We start from the raw sequence: 11,740 nt of genomic DNA, 5'->3' as shown, positions 1-11,740 counted from the left end.
ATATACATCTGAAGGGTCTCATGACTGAGGTTTCACTAAATAGTAATAAATGACATTTTCCTAACAACACCTACCCCCCTCAAGGTCCTGGAAACCTTGTTTCCAAAATTCCTTTGAGACTTATGCTATCCCTAACCGCCTCCCAACCTGAAGGTGTGTAATCAGTCACCCTTCTCAGCCTCGGTGCAGCTCTTTCTGTCCTGTCCCCCGTGCTTTTTAAAAAAAATTTTTTTTTAATGTTTATTTTTGACAGAGAGAGAGAGAGACAAAGCATGAGCGGGGGAGAGGCAGAGAGAGAGGGAGACATAGAATCCAAAGCAGGCTCCAGGCTCTGAGCTGTCAGCACAAGGCCCGACGCGGGGCTCGAACTCAAAGACTGCGAAATCATGATCTGAGCCGAAGTCGGACGCTCAACGGACTGAGCCACCCAGGTGCCCCAATCCCCCGTGCTTTAATAAAATCACCCTTTTGCACCAAAGACTTTCTTGGCCGTCAGCTCCGAACCCCCACCATCACCCCAAAAACCCCATCATTAGCGCTTTAAACGCATTAGCTAACTCAGTCCTAACAATAATACCTCGTAGGCTGTTGCGGGCTGAATTGTGTCCCCCTACCCCACATTCACATGTTGAAGTCCTCACCCCTTGGTACATCATAATGTGACTGTATTTGGAGATAGAGTCTTTAGAGAGGTAATTAAGTTAAAGTGAGGTCACTAGGTGGGCCTTCATCCAATACGACTGGGTCCTTACATGAGGAAATCAGGACACAGACACACGACAGGAACACCATGCAAAGGTGCAGGGAGAACGCGGCCATCTACAAGCCAAGGAGACAGTCTTCGGAATAAACCAACCCTGCTAACACCTTGACCTTGTACTTCTAGCCTCCAGAATTGTGAGAAAATAAATTTCTGTGGTTCAAATCGCCCAGTCTGTGGTCATCTGTTACAGCAGCTCTTGAAAATTAATACATCGCTATCCCAATTGTAGAAATGAGCGGAAGGAGGCCCAGGAAGGAGAAGTGCGTTACCTAAAGTCACACAGCCGCATACGACAGAACTCACTTTTAGGGTCTGGTCTGTCTGCTGAGAGTTGGGACCACGACATCACTAATGGCTTATCTGTAGGCGTTTAAACAAATAACTGGAGGAGGGAATGTAGCCGGTCATCAAATGCCTCCCAGTCTGCGCCCAAACTGGGTGAAAGAAAGGGAAAGCCAGAGGAGCTTGGGTGAATTTTCTTTGTGTCGGGCCCTGGACCATCAGGGCAGTAGTGGCCCTAAGCGATCAGTGATTCAAATCATTCTTGACTTCATTTAAAATGAGCAACAACTTGGGGTGCCTGGGTGGCTGACTCAGTTAAGCGTCCGACTTTGGCTCAGGTCGTGATCTCATGGCCCGTGAGTTCAAGCCCCGCATCGGGCTCTGCGCTGACAGCCCAGACCCTGGAGCCCGCTTTGGATTCTGTGTCTCCCTCTCTCTCTCTGCTCCTCTCCCTCTCTCTCTCTCTCTCTCTCTCTGAAAAATAAACAAGCATTTACAAAAAAATTAAAAGCCAACTTTTTGTTCTTAAATTCTTAAAATGTCCATTGACTTTAAAGTATGTTTGCTTGTCCAAAGATACCACAGAGTAAAAAAAACAAGTTGCAAACCGGGAGAAGACATTTGTGACAATGTCACTGTAACTGAAAAAAGGTTCGTAGGTAGAATACACTCTTTCAAAACGGTCACACGCCAGTAAGAAAAAAGCCGACAACCCAATGGAAAGATGGGCAAAGTCTTGAACCGGCCAGCGTTCCACAGAAGAGTCTATCAACCTCTTTAGCGATCTGGGAAAAGCAAATCAAGATCACACGATGCCAATTGATATGGACTGGACTACCTCTTCCACATTAAGAAGTCTGGTAATACGAAGTGTTACCAAAGATGCAGATTAACTGGAACTCTCATATTCTACTGGCAGGAGAGTAAATCGGTGCCCACACTGTGAAATACTATCCGTCATTTGGCATTATCGAATAAAATCAAAGATGTGCAAACCCCATGACCCAGCATTTCCACTCCAAACAGTGCATGTGTGTACCGGGGCCATGTGCAAAATATGCAAAGCAGTGGGGCGCCTGGGTGGCGCAGTCGGTTAAGCGTCCGACTTCAGCCAGGTCACGATCTCGCGGTCCGTGAGTTCGAGCCCCGCGTCGGGCTCTGGGCTGATGGCTCGGAGCCTGGAGCCTGTTTCCGATTCTGTGTCTCCCTCTCTCTCTGCCCCTCCCCCGTTCATGCTCTGTCTCTCTCTGTCCCAAAAATAAATAAAAAACGTTGAAAAAAAAATTTAAAAAAAAATATGCAAAGCAGTATTTTTCCTACTGGCAAAAAACCGGATATCACATAAGTGTCTGTCACCAGGATCATGGATATAAATAGATGGCAGTATGTTTTTAAAATGGAATTTCAAAGGAAATGGAATGGAGTACAGGTGCATGGCACAAAATAGGTAAAACTTTAAAATTGACTGGAAAGGGACACCTGGGTGGCTCAGTCGGTCGCATGTCCGTCTTCCGCTAGGCCCGTGTCTGGCTTCAGATCCTCTGTTCCCTTGTCTCCCTGCTCCTCCCCTGCTTGTTCTCTCTCTCTCTCTCTCTCTCTCTCTCAAAAATAAATAAACATTAAAAAAATTAAATTGAGACTGAAAAAAACAAAACAAGTTGCAAAAGACTATGCACAGTGTGAGCTCATTTATCAAAAAATGAAAAGAAAAAGCTAGCAAGGGGCGCCTGGGTGGCTCGTCGGTTAAGCGTCCGACTTCGGCTTAGGTCCTGATCTCACAGTCTGTGGGTTCGAGCCCCGCATCGGGCTCTGTGCTGACAGCTCAGAACCTGGAGCCTGCTTCCGATTCTGTGTCTCCCTCTCTCTCTGGCCCTCCCCTGCTCCTGTTCTGTCTCTCTCTGTCGCAAAAATAAATAAAAACATTAAAAAAAAAAAGAAAAAAAAGAAAAAGCTAGCAAAACTCAACAACCTATTGTTTTAGGGAAGCATGCCCTTACGACAAAATTATTTTTAAGGTGAAGAACGTTCAGGAAAGTGGTTCCCCCCCGGGGTCAGAATGGAGGAGGAGATAGGGAAAGAACACAGAAGTAAATTATTAAACAGTATTGATAATGCTCCAACTCTGGAGTTGAGTGGAGTGTGTTCAGAGCCATTTTTTTTTTAATGTTACATATTTTATTTGGTATTTTACAAATATGACACAGTATGGCGGGGGTGGGGGAAACTCCTGGCAATATGGTTAGATTGTTGACAGAAGGACTTCTTAAGAGCTGCTATGCGAAAACACAATGGAGTAATATTCCAAAGTAATGGAGGAAAAGAACTCTGAAACTAGAATTTTATCTCTAGTTATACTGTCATTTAAATACTCGAGTAAAATAAATATTTACTCAGGGCCTCAGAAATGTTGCCACATAAAAACCTTCTTTGAAATCACTCCTAAAGAAGAGAACTGAATGCAGAAGAAAGCAATGACATATGCGGGGGGTGGTAAAGGCGAATAAATGACTTAAACAATTTTATTAGTGTCTAAAAACTTGAACTCCTCCCCACCCCCCCCCCCTCAAATCTAAAATATCACAGCTTCTAGAACTAAAACTCTAAGTGTCCTTTCTTGGTAATCAGAGAAATTCAAACTAAAGCAGCAATTAGATAATATTTTATAACCATAATATTGCCAAAAAATTTGAAACCCAAGATAATTCAAAGGGCCCATAAGGATATGGAGGAAACAGGGTATTTTCCACTAATTGCTGATGGAGGTAGAAACTGTGTGTGCTTTTTCCCTGTTTATACCTGGAGGTATAAACTGTGTGCCTTTCTAAAAGGAAGGCCTTCCGGCTGTACTTAGTCAGATTAAATATAATGTGTGTTCTATGACTCAGCAATTCTACGCCAAGGCATAAAAATGTTCCCCCTTCTCCACCCCCATACCAAAAAGACCTCACATACAGATGAGTAAGGGTGTATATTTGAGAATGTTTCTTTTATTTTGTGTGTGTAATTGGATCTGGAGGCAAACCGTGTAGATGATGGATGAGAAGGGGCGCCTGGGTGGCTCAGTGGGTTAAGCGTCCGACTTCAGCTCAGGTCATGATCTCGCCGTCCGTGAGTTCGGCTTAGGTCACGATCTCACAGTCCGTGAGTTCGAGCCCTGTGTCAGAGTCTGTGCTGACAGCTCAGAGCCTGGAACCTGCTTCAGATCTTCTGTCCCCTGTCTCTCTGCCCTTCCCCTGCTCCTCTCTCTGTCTCTCTTAAAAAAATAAATACATACAACTTAAAAAAAAAAAAAAGAACATTGTATTTTTTTTAAGGCACATTCATTCATTCAATTATGGATTCGTTAAGTATTTTTTCATTATTTATTATGTGAGGCACCACCCTTGACATTGGGAATACAGCAGCAAACAACAAAATTCTGGTTTTTGTGGAGCTTCTATTGCAAGAAGACAGATAATCAGGAAGAATTAATGAGGTACCCGAGACGGACACTGTTGATGAACAAGATGTACTGTTTTGACAAAGGGTGGCTGTGAAAGTCCTCTCTGATAAAGTGACCTTTGAGTCTGCTTTGAGAGGAGGAGCCACACTGTGGCTATGTGGAGGAGGAGAATTCCAGGCAAAGAGAACAGTAGGTGCAAAGGTCCTGAGATGGGCGTGTGTTTGACATGTTTTAGAAGCATTAAGGAGATCAGTGTGTGGCTGGAGTGGAGTGAGAGAGGGAGCTATAGGAAGTGAGAGAGGTTACGGTGGCCGGGATTTTGCTTGGAATGAAATGAGAATCCCTTAGAGGCTTTTTAGCAGGGGACTGAAGCGATCCAGCCTTAGATCATCGTGGTTACTGTGCAGAGGCAAGACTAGAGGCCAGAAGAGCGGGGAGGAGGCTATTACAGTGACCCAGGACAGAGGTGATGGTGATTTAGAGTAGGGTTATGGAAAAGATGTCAAAGGTGAAAGGAAAAGAAAAGAGAAGAAAAGAAAAGAAAGAGAAGAAGAGAAGAGAAGAGAAAAGAAAAAAAAGAAGAAAAGAAAGAGAAAAAAAAGAAGAGAAAAGAAAAAAAAAGCTTCAGGAGAGTATCTTTAAGGACTAGGGATAGGGAATACCTCTTGAAACAAGATGGTTTTAAAAGTGCTAGCCATAGGGGCGCCTGGGTGGCGCAGTCGGTTAAGCGTCCGACTTCAGCCAGGTCACGATCTCGCGGTCCGTGAGTTCGAGCCCCGCGTCGGGCTCTGGGCTGATGGCTCAGAGCCTGGAGCCTGCTTCGGATTCTGTGTCTCCTCTCTCTCTGCCCCTCCCCCGTTCATGCTCTGTCTCTCTCTGTCCCAAAAATAAATAAACGTTGAAAAAAAAATTAAAAAAAAAATAAATAAAAGTGCTAGCCAAAAAAAAAAAAAAGACATTGATAAATATGACTACAGTCTGTTCATCAAAAGATACCACAAAGAGGAAAAAGACAAGTTGCAAAGTGGGAAAAGATACACAATTTAAAAATAGAGCAGATGATTTACTAATGGGTGGGTGTGAGAGAAAGAAAAGAATCAGGGATGTGGCTGAGGGTTTGGGCCTGAACAACTGGGAGAACCGAGTTGCTCTTCACAGGATGGGAAAGACTGGGGAGAAGTAGCTTTAGGTGGAAAAGCAAGAGTTTGCTTTGGGCTGTTTGAGATACGCGTTAGATATCCAAGTGGCGCTATTACGTGGTTTGTTGGCCATTTATGTCTAGAATCTGGGGGGAGGTCCGATGATGCTCAGTTGAGAGTTGCGGCATATAGATGGTACTTACATCACGGGATCAGAGGAAGTCACCAAGAGAGTGAGGACAGACGGCAAAGAAATCTGAGACCAAGCCCTGAGGCGCTCGTCATTCAGAAGTTAGGAAGGTGGGGGCACCTGGGTGGCTCAGTCCGTTGGGCGCCTGACTTCAGATCAGGTCATGATCTCACGGTTTGTGGGTTCAAGCCCTGCATCGGGCTCTGTGCTAATGGCTCAGAGCCTGGGGCCTGCTCGGACTCTGTGTGTCCCTCTCTCTCTGCCCCTCCCCCACTTGTGCTGTCTCTGTGTGTGTGTGTCTCTCTCTCTCTCAAGAATAAATAAACAGAAGAAGAAGAAGAAGAAGAAGAAGGAAAGAAGGTTATGAGGAGCCAGCACGGGAGACGGGGAAGGAATGGTCGCTGAGGGCAGAACTAAGAGAGGGAAGGTTCCTGGGGGCCAAGTGAGAAAGTATTTCCAGCAGGAAGGAGTGATAGGCCATCCCTCATCCTGCTGTGAGTAGAGGAGATGAACAAGGAGTGGATCTGGCAAGGATAATTTCTGTTTTTATTAAAACAATTTTTTAAAAATGTTTATTTATTTTTGAGAGAGCACGGGCGGGGAAGGGGCAGATAAAGAGGGAGGCACAGAATCTGAAGTGGGCTTCAGGCTCTGTGCCGACAGCTCGGAGCCTGGAGCCTGCTTCGGATTCTGCGTCTCCCTCTCTCTCTCTGCCCCTCCCCTGCTTGTGCTCTGTCTCTCTCTGTCTCTCAGAAATAAATAAATGTGTAAAATATTTTTTGTAAATCTCTTTTACTTTCAAGTGACTACCAAGGCAAGAACTGGAAAGCTGCAAAGAAGGAATAAGTTGGTAATTACATTTCTTGGAGATCCATTAAGGCATCACAGCATTCTTGAAGGGGCCCCACTAAAATTCACTCAAGAGGAGATTTTGAGCAGGGAGGGAACGCTCTCTGACAGTACCTGGGCTGTCCCCAGACCGAGGGGTTCATATCACTAGAGATCTGAAGGTCAGTCATGTTTCTACCTGCTTCACCCGAACGTGGGCTGACTGTCAGAGTCCGGGACAGTACTATCTGCTCAACCACAGCAGTTTTCTTCTTTGCCAGGAAATTTTCTGTGCAGGGAATGGGTGTCTTGGGACAAAAGGCTACAGAGCTGACACAATGCCCCTGCTGTGTGCTCCCATCCAGTGGGCCCCAGGCAATTCCTGGAGACATTTTTGTTGGGTTACTGCACACCCACGAAGAGCTACTTAAAAAAGGGAAAAGCACGAAGCTTTACAATTAGAGGGTTATTTAGAAAAAGCATTTAAAAACTAACAGATACACAGATGCGCCTGTTACTTCTTGCAATGGACTGGAAATTGTTCTCCCGGCCTCCAGTCTCTCCCACGCCAACCCATTCTGCACACTATAGCAGGATTAGTCTCCCGAAAGCACAGATCTGATCTTGTCACTCCAATGCTCAAGCACCTTCAGTGGCTCCCCACTGCCTTTAAAATAACCACGCATTGAAGATCCTTCATACTGGAGCCTCTCTTCTCTTCCCCGCCCATCTCCCACTGCTCGCTTGGACCTGTGCCAGGCTAAAGCTTCTGTGCAGCAGGGTTCTCGCTCTCTCTTTCTAAATTTCCACTCTTCCGTGGACTCACTCCAGTTCAATCTTTCGCTCTTAGTTTACATGTTATTTCTTCTGGGGAGCTCTGCCCCCTACCTATCAAACTCGGAGCTGAACTAGGTACTCCAGCGAGAGGCTTCTATAAAACCCTGAAATTCCTCCTGTTGCAAAACCGGTGGTTCCAAATTGTATTCGTTTGCTTGTTTGTCTTCCCTGCTACACGGTAAGTTCTGCGAGGTCAGGGACCATATCCACCTTGCTTACCGCTGGAACTCCAGGCTCTGCTATGGACTCATGAATGTAAGCAATCAAGAAAGAGCAAGTGAACTGAACAGTCTTCCTTGACTCCCAAGTTTTTCTTTCCTCTACTTGACCATTCCTGTCCATAAAATTCCTACCCAAACCACATGTACTCAGTCCCTTGATTCATGAGAAAGTTCATGCTGCAGTAAAGCACGGGAAGAATGGTGTTCTCAAAAAACATTTCTGGGTCAATAGGACGTCTATATGGAAGAAATGAATCTTGACTTTACCTTGCACACACACCAAAATCAATTTCAGGTGGACTGTATATTTAAATAGGAAAAGTAAAGCACTAGGACTTTTGGAAGAAAACGTATGGGGAAAAAAATCTTCAAAACCTTTAGGTAGGCAACGATTTCTGAAACAGGATACAAAAAGTCCTTAAACAGGATACAAAAAAGGAAAACACTGGCAAATTATCATTCACGTTAAAAACTTATTTTCATTAGGGGCGCCTGGGTGGCACAGATGTTTAGGCAACCGACTTCGGCTCAGGTCATGATCTCGCGGTTTGTGAGTTCGAGCCCCGGGTCGGGCTCTGTGCTGACAGCTCAGAGCCTGGAACCTGCTTCAGGTTCTGTGTCTCCCCGTCTCTCTACCCTTCCCCTGCTCATGCTCTGCGTCCCTCTGTCTCTCAATAATAAACGTTAAAAAAATTTTTTTAAACTTATTTTCATTCAAACACACCAGTAAGGGAATTAGCAAGGCAGACACAATAGAGAAATAATAGACAGTCAACAGAACCAAAAGTCAGTTTTTTATAACAATTAATAAAACTGACAAACCTTTAGATGAACTAAGAAAAAAAAAAAGGCTCAAATTACTAAAATCAGAAATGAAAGAGGAAACATCACTATTGATCTTTCAGAAAGAAAAAGAATTAGAATACTATAAAAAACTGTATGCCAACAAACTAGCTCACCTGGAGGGAATGGACAAATTCCTAAAAAGACATGAATTACCAAACTGAAGAAGATATAGAAAATCTGAATAAATCTACAAGTAAAGTGATTGAATTAGTAATAGTAATTAAAAAACGACAGCAACAACTTCCAACAAAGAAAAGCCCAGACCCAAATAATCAGATGTCCTCACTGGTAAATTCTACCAAATGTCTAAATAATTACCATCAACCCTTTCAAAAAACAGAAGAGGAAATACCTGCCAACTCACTCTATGAGTACAGTATTATTCTGGTCCCAAAACAGACAAAGACACCAGAAGAAAATTATAGACAACATCTCTTAGAATACAGATGCAAAAATTCTCAACAAAATACTGCAAAAAGGATCTAGCAACCAACATATAAAAAGGATCTTACACCACGATTGAAATTTATTCCAGGAATGGGAGTTTGGTTTAACATATGAAAACCCATCAATGTAGTATATATGCCATATCAATAAAGGACAAAAACAATATAGTCATCTTACAGATACAGAAAATCATTTGACAAAGTTCAACTCCCTTTCCTGATAAAAATACTTAAGCTAGGAATACGAGTAAATTTCCTCAAAGTAACGACGGCCATCTATGAACACAGCTAACATCATACTTAATGGTGAAAGACTGGCTGTTTTCCCCCTGAGACCAGGAAGAAGACAAAGATGTCTGCTCCCAATCCCTACATTCAAAATAGTACTGGAAGTTTTAACCAGAGCAGTTAGGCAAGAACAAGAGATGAAAAGCGTCCAAATTGTAAAGGAAGAAGTAAAATGATCTCTATTCACAATGGCATGATCTTATATGTAGAAACCCTAAAGATGTCACACAAAACACTATCAGAGCTAATAAACAAATTCAGCAAAGCTGCAGGATATGAAATCAACACACAAAAAATCAGTTGGATTTCTACACACTGGCAATTAACAACCCAAAAAGGAGATTAAGAAAACAATTTCATTTATAATAGCATCAAAAACAATAAAACACTAGGGTAAATTTAACAAAATGAGTGTAAGACTTACCCAACGAAAACTACAAATTTCATTGAAAAAATTTAAAGAAGACCAAAATAAATGGAAAAGCATCCCATATTTATGGATCAGAAGATTTAATAGTATTAAGATGGCAATACTCCCCAAAATGATCTACAAGCTCAATGCAGTCCCTATCAAAATCTCAGCTGCCATTTTTGGAAAATTGACAAGCTAATACTAAAATTCATGTAGACATATAAGGGACCCAGAATAGCCAAAATATCTTGGGCAAGAAAAAAAAAAGTTGGAGGACTCACCCTTCCAGATTCCAAAACTTGCTACATATCAAGACAGTGTGGTACTGGCAGAAGAATGGAAATATAGATCAATGAAATAGAATTCAGAGTCCAGAAATAAACCCTTGTATTTATGGTCAATTAATTTTTGACAAGGATACCAAGTCAATTAAATGGGGCTAAAATAGTCTTTTCAACAAATAGCGTTGGAACAATTGTATATCCATGTGCAAAAGATGAGATTGAATACCTGTCTCACACCATATACAAAACTTAATTCAAATTGGGTCATATCATTAATTTAAGAACTAAAACCATAAAACTCTTCTAAGAAAACATAGGAGTAAATATTCATGACCTTGGATTAGGCAGTGGTTTCTTAAATACGATACCAAAAGCACAAGTGACAACAGGAAAAAAAGATAAATTGAGTTTTATCAAAATGAAAAACTTTTGTGCTACAAAGGTGAAAGTTAAAGAAAGTGAAAGGGCAACCCACAAAATGGCAGAAAATGATCGCAGATCATATATCTGGTAAGGGATTTGTAACCAGAATATATAAAGATTTCTTAAAGGTCAACAATATTCATTTAAAAACCCCAAATAACCCAATTTAAAAATGGGCAAAGGATTTGAATAGGCATTTCTTCAAAAGTGATATAAAATGGCCAATGTGCATATGAAAAGACACCATTAATCTAAACTCAGACATCATTAGTCATTAGGGAAATTCAGGTTGAAATCATAATGAGATACCATTCCACAACCACAAGTACGGCTGTAGTAAAATTAAAAAAAGATGGACAATGAAATGTTGGCAAGGATGTGGAGCTGTTGGAACCCTCATAGTGCTGGTGGAAACGTACTTCAGAAACTAAGTTTGGCATTCTCTTAAAAGATTAAACAGAGTGGAGCGCCTGGGTGGCGCAGTCGGTTAAGCATCCGACTTCAGCCAGGTCACGATCTCGCGGTCCGTGAGTTCGAGCCCCGCGTCAGGCTCTGGGCTGATGGCTCAGAGCCTGAAGCCTGTTTCCGATCCTGTGTCCCCCTCTCTCTCTGTCCCTCCCCCGTTCATGCTCTGTCTCTCTCGGTCCCAAAAATAAATAAACGTTGAAAAAAAAAATTAAAAAAAAAAAAGATTAAACAGAGTTATCCCATAATGCAGCGATTCCACCGCTAAGGTAAATGCCCGAGAGAAATGAAACGTCTACACCAACCTTGTAAATGAATGTTCACAGCAGCATTAGTCACAATAGCAAAAAAAGTAGAAACAATCCAAACGTCCATCAACTGGAGAATGGATAAACCAACTGTGGTATAGCCGTATAATGGCATAAAATTCATCCACCACAAGGAATGGAGTCCTGTTTCATGCCACAACATGGATGAACCTCGAAAACATTAAGCTGAGGGAAAGAAGCCAGTCACAAAAGGGCACATATGATGTGACTCCATTTATGTGAAATGTCCAGAATAGGAAAGTCCATAGAGACAAAACGTAGCTTAGTGGTTGTCAGGGTCTGGGGAGAGGGGACAACGGGAAATATTTGCTAATGGGTATGGAGCTTGTGATGAAAATGTTCTGGAATTTGATTCGTGGTGATGGCGGCACAGCTCCGTGAATACACTCACAACCACCCACTTGTATATTTTTAAAGGGTAAGCCCGATGGCATGCAAATTACATCTCAATAAAGCTGTTATTTAAAAAATGGTAACGGGGGCACCTGGGTGGCTCAGGCAGGTAAGCGTCCAACTTTGGCTCAGGTCACCATCTCACGGCTCAT

This window comes from Lynx canadensis, chromosome C1, assembly GCF_007474595.2.
Source record: "Lynx canadensis isolate LIC74 chromosome C1, mLynCan4.pri.v2, whole genome shotgun sequence".
Taxonomy (NCBI): domain Eukaryota; kingdom Metazoa; phylum Chordata; class Mammalia; order Carnivora; family Felidae; genus Lynx; species Lynx canadensis.
This window is presented reverse-complemented; position numbering follows the sequence as displayed.